Source organism: Scardinius erythrophthalmus, assembly GCF_964197995.2.
Source record: "Scardinius erythrophthalmus genome assembly, contig: HAP1_SCAFFOLD_109, whole genome shotgun sequence".
Lineage (NCBI taxonomy): Eukaryota > Metazoa > Chordata > Actinopteri > Cypriniformes > Leuciscidae > Scardinius > Scardinius erythrophthalmus.
In genome coordinates, this window is record NW_028296500.1 from 209,774 (window position 1) to 216,176 (window position 6,403).

The following is a 6,403-nucleotide window of genomic DNA, read 5'->3' on the forward strand; positions in this document are numbered from 1 at the left end:
AAAGTTTGCAAAGTGGTGCAATAGATCGCTGGGTCCTACCACCTTGGTGAAAACTTGCTGGGACCCGAGGGGTATATATGCCTCCAGCAAAGGCTTCAGCAGATACCATTGGGGAACAGGCTTTGACCCCATAGGTGATATCTTTTCCCTTCAAGGTTTAGTCATAGAACATCATTGGAACAGAACAATACATCCACACAGAGCAAACTTGAACTAATATAAACTTTTTCTTGCAATTAATTTTCACACTTTAATTGTTGTAAATACATAAAGAGTTACATATGCCAAGTAAGAAAACATATAAGTGGCTACATGTGATGTGATAGAACTTCAAGGCCCTAGGCATAGTTGTCTATAAAAATCTCATACAGCAATCATGTGAAAAGCAACATGAAAGCAAATAAGAAGAACTCGTCAAAGTCTAGAACTCTTGATTAGTTTGATTCCATAATAACCCAATGGATGAATTGCAAAAAGAAAGTGCATATTTACTATCTGGATGGCAGGCTACCCTAATAAACAAGGTATGCAAAGTGGTGCAATGGATCGCTGGGTCCTACCACCTTGGTGAAAACTTGCTGGGACCCGAGGGGTATATATGCCTCCAGCAAAGGCTTCAGCAGATACCATTGGGGAACAGGCTTTGACCCCATAGGTGATATCTTTTCCCTTCAAAGTTTAGTCATAGAACATCACTGGAACAGAACAATACATCCACACAGAGCAAACTTGAACTAATATAAACTTTTTCTTACAATTAATTTTCACACTTTAATCATATAGTGAACAGTGGTGTTGTAAATACCTAAAGAGTTACATATGCCAAGTAAGAAAACATATAAGTGGCTACATGTGGTGTGATAGAACTTCAAGGCCCTAGGCATAGTTGTCTATAAAAATCTCATACAGCAATCATGTGAAAAGCAACATGAAAGCAAATAAGAAGAACTCGTCAAAGTCTAGAAATCTTGATTAGTTTGATTCCATAATAACCCAATGGATGAATTGCAAAAAGAAAGTGCATATTTACTATCTGGATGGCAGACTACACGAATAAACAAAGTTTGCAAAGTGGTGCAATAGATCGCTGGGTCCTACCACCTTGGTGAAAACTTGCTGGGACCCGAGGGGTATATATGCCTCCAGCAAAGGCTTCAGCAGATACCATTGGGGAACAGGCTTTGACCCCATAGGTGATATCTTTTCCCTTCAAGGTTTAGTCATAGAACATCATTGGAACAGAACAATACATCCACACAGAGCAAACTTGAACTAATATAAACTTTTTCTTGCAATTCATTTTCACACTTTAATCGTTGTAAATACATAAAGAGTTACATATGCCAAGTAAGAAAACATATAAGTGGCTACATGTGATGTGATAGAACTTCAAGGCCCTAGGCATAGTTGTCTATAAAAATCTCATACAGCAATCATGTGAAAAGCAACATGAAAGCAAATAAGAAGAACTCGTCAAAGTCTAGAACTCTTGATTAGTTTGATTCCATAATAACCCAATGGATGAATTGCAAAAAGAAAGTGCATATTTACTATCTGGATGGCAGGCTACCCTAATAAACAAGGTATGCAAAGTGGTGCAATGGATCGCTGGGTCCTACCACCTTGGTGAAAACTTGCTGGGACCCGAGGGGTATATATGCCTCCAGCAAAGGCTTCAGCAGATACCATTGGGGAACAGGCTTTGACCCCATAGGTGATATCTTTTCCTTTCAAGGTTTAGTCATAGAACATCATTGGAACAGAACAATACATCCACACAGAGCAAACTTGAACTAATATAAACTTTTTCTTGCAATTAATTTTCACACTTTAATCGTTGTAAATACATAAAGAGTTACATATGCCAAGTAAGAAAACATATAAGTGGCTACATGTGATGTGATAGAACTTCAAGGCCCTAGGCATAGTTGTCTATAAAAATCTCATACAGCAATCATGTGAAAAGCAACATGAAAGCAAATAAGAAGAACTCGTCAAAGTCTAGAACTCTTGATTAGTTTGATTCCATAATAACCCAATGGATGAATTGCAAAAAGAAAGTGCATATTTACTATCTGGATGGCAGGCTACCCTAATAAACAAGGTATGCAAAGTGGTGCAATGGATCGCTGGGTCCTACCACCTTGGTGAAAACTTGCTGGGACCCGAGGGGTATATATGCCCCCAGCAAAGGCTTCAGCAGATACAATTGGGGAACAGTCTTTGACCCCATAGGTAATATCTTTTCCCTTCAAGGTTTAGTCATAGAACATCACTGGAACAGAACAATACATCCACACAGAGCAAACTTGAACTAATATAAACTTTTTCTTACAATTAATTTTCACACTTTAATCATATAGTTAACAGTCGTGTTGTAAATACCTGAAGAGTTACATATGCCAAGTAAGAAAACATATAAGTGACTACATGTGGTGTGATAGAACTTCAAGGCCCTAGTTATAGTTGTCTATAAAAATCTCATACAGCAATCGTGTGAAAAGCAACATGAAAACAAATAAGAAGAACCCGTCAAAGTCTAGAACTCTTGATTAGTTTGATTCCATAATAACCCAATGGATGAATTGCAAAAAGAAAGTGCATATTTACTATCTGGATGGCAGGCTAGCCTAATAAACAAGGTATGCAAAGTGGTGCAATGGATCGCTGGGTCCTACCACCTTGGTGAAAACTTGCTGGGACCCGAGGGGTATATATGCCTCCAGCAAAGGCTTCAGCAGATACCATTGGGGAACAGGCTTTGACCCCATAGGTGATATCTTTTCCCTTCAAGGTTTAGTCATAGAACATCACTGGAACAGAACAATACATCCACACAGAGCAAACTTGAACTAATATAAACTTTGTCTTTCAATTAATTTTCACACATTAATCGTTGTAAATACCTAAAGAGTTACATATGCCAAGTAAGAAAACATATAAGTGGCTACATGCGGTGTGATAGAACTTCAAGGCCCTAGATATAGTTGTCTATAAAAATCTCATACAGCAATCATGAGAACAGCAACATGAAAACAAATAAGAAGAACCCGTCAAAGTCTAGAACTCTTGATTAGTTTGATTCCATAATAACCCAATGGATGAATTGCAAAAAGCAAGTGCATATTTACTATCTGGATGGCAGGCTACCCTAATAAACAAGGTATGCAAAGTGGTGCAATGGATCGCTGGGTCCTACCACCTTGGTGAAAACTTGCTGGGACCCGAGGGGTATATATGCCTCCAGCAAAGGCTTCAGCAGATACCATTGGGGAACAGGCTTTGACCCCATAGGTGATATCTTTTCCCTTCAAGGTTTAGTCATAGAGCATCACTGGAACAGAACAATACATCCACACAGAGAAAACTTGAACTAATATAAACTTTGTCTTGCAATTAATTTTCACACTTTAATCGTTGTAAATACCTAAAGAGTTACATATGCCAAGTAAGAAAGCATATAAGTGGCTACATGTGGTGTGATAGAACTTCAAGGCCCTAGGCATAGTTGTCTATAAAAATCACAAACAGCAATCATGAGAACAGCAACATGAAAACAAATAAGAAGAACCCATCAAAGTCTAGAACTCTTGATTAGTTTGATTCCATAATAACCCAATGGGATGAATTGCAAAAAGCAAGTGCATATTTACTATCTGGGTGGCAGGCTACACTAATAAACAAGGTATGCAAAGTGGTGCAATGGCTCGCTGGGTCCTACCACCTTGGTGAAAACTTGCTGGGACCCGAGGGGTATATATGCCTCCAGCAAAGGCGTCAGCAGATACCATTGGGGAACAGGCTTTGACCCCATAGGTCAGGGATCAGCAACTCCGGTCCTGGAGGGCCACTGTCCTGCAGAGTTTAGCTCCAACCCTAATTAAACACACCTGAACAAGGCAATCAGTGTTTTCAGGATTACTAGATAGATACAGGCAGGTGAGTTTTTATCAGGGCTGAAGCTAAACTCTGCAGGACAGTGGCCCTCCAGGACCGGAGTTGCTGATCCCTGCCATAGGTGATATCTTTTCCCTTCAAGGTTTAGTCATAGAACATCACTGCAACAGTACAATACATCAACGCAGAGCAAACGTGAACTAATATAAACTTTGTCTTGCAATTAAATTTCACACTTTAATCGTTGTAAATACCTAAAGAGTTACATATGCCAAGTAAGAAAGCATATAAGTGGCTACATGTGGTGTGATAGAACTTCAAGGCCCTAGGCATAGTTGTCTATAAAAATCACAAACAGCAATCATGAGAACAGCAACATGAAAACAAATAAGAAGAACCCATCAAAGTCTAGAACTCTTGATTAGTTTGATTCCATAATAACCCAATGGGATGAATTGCAAAAAGCAAGTGCATATTTACTATCTGGGTGGCAGGCTACACTAATAAACAAGGTATGCAAAGTGGTGCAATGGCTCGCTGGGTCCTACCACCTTGGTGAAAACTTGCTGGGACCCGAGGGGTATATATGCCTCCAGCAAAGGCTTCAGCAGATACCATTGGGGAACAGGCTTTGACCCCATAGGTGATATCTTTTCCCTTCAAGGTTTAGTCATAGAACATCACTGCAACAGTACAATACATCAACGCAGAGCAAACGTGAACTAATATAAACTTTTTCTTGCAATTAATTTTCACACTTTAATCGTTGTAAATACCTAAAGAGTTACATATGCCAAGTAAGAAAACACATAAGTGGCTATATGTGGTGTGATAGAACTTCAAGGCCCTAGGCATAGTTGTCAATAAAAATCTCATACAGCAATCATGAGAACAGCAACATGAAAACAAATAAGAAGAACCCGTCAAAGTCTAGACCTCTTGATTAGCTTGATTCCATAATAACCCAGTGGATGAATTGCAAAAAGCAAGTGCATATTTACTATCTGGATGGCAGGCTACACGAATAAACAAGGTATGCAAAGTGGTGCAATGGATCGTTGGGTCCTACCACCTTGGTGAAAACTTGCTGGGACCCGAGGGGTATATATGCCTCCAGCAAAGGCTTCAGCAGATACCATTGGGGAACAGACATTGACCCCATAGGTGATATCTTTTCCCTTCAAGGTTTAGTCATAGAACATCACTGGAACAGTACAATACATCCACACAGAGCAAACTTGAACTAATATAAACTTTTTCTTTCAATTAATTTTCACACTTTAATCGTTGTAAATACCTAAAGAGTTACATATGCCAAGTAAGAAAACACATAAGTGGCTATATGTGGTGTGATAGAACTTCAAGGCCCTAGGCATAGTTGTCTATACAAATCTCAAACAGCAATCATGAGAACAGCAACATGAAAACAAATAAGAAGAACCCGTCAAAGTCTAGAACTCTTGATTAGTTTGATTCCATAATAACCCAGTGGATGAATTGCAAAAAGCAAGGGCATATTTACTATCTGGATGGCAGGCTACACGAATAAACAAGGTATGCAAAGTGGTGCAATGGATCGCTGGGTTCTACCACCTTGGTGAAAACTTGCTGGGACCCGAGGGGTATATATGCCTCCAGCAAAGGCTTCAGCAGATACCATTGGGGAACAGGCTTTGACCCCATAGGTGATATCTTTTCCCTTCAAAGTTTAGTCATAGAACATCACTGGAACAGAACAATACATCCACACAGAGCAAACTTGAACTAATATAAACTTTTTCTTACAATTAATTTTCACACTTTAATCATATAGTGAACAGTGGTGTTGTAAATACCTAAAGAGTTACATATGCCAAGTAAGAAAACATATAAGTGGCTACATGTGGTGTGATAGAACTTCAAGGCCCTAGGCATAGTTGTCTATAAAAATCTCATACAGCAATCATGTGAAAAGCAACATGAAAGCAAATAAGAAGAACTCGTCAAAGTCTAGAACTCTTGATTAGTTTGATTCCATAATAACCCAATGGATGAATTGCAAAAAGAAAGTGCATATTTACTATCTGGATGGCAGACTACACGAATAAACAAAGTTTGCAAAGTGGTGCAATAGATCGCTGGGTCCTACCACCTTGGTGAAAACTTGCTGGGACCCGAGGGGTATATATGCCTCCAGCAAAGGCTTCAGCAGATACCATTGGGGAACAGGCTTTGACCCCATAGGTGATATCTTTTCCCTTCAAGGTTTAGTCATAGAACATCATTGGAACAGAACAATACATCCACACAGAGCAAACTTGAACTAATATAAACTTTTTCTTGCAATTAATTTTCACACTTTAATCGTTGTAAATACATAAAGAGTTACATATGCCAAGTAAGAAAACATATAAGTGGCTACATGTGATGTGATAGAACTTCAAGGCCCTAGGCATAGTTGTCTATAAAAATCTCATACAGCAATCATGTGAAAAGCAACATGAAAGCAAATAAGAAGAACTCGTCA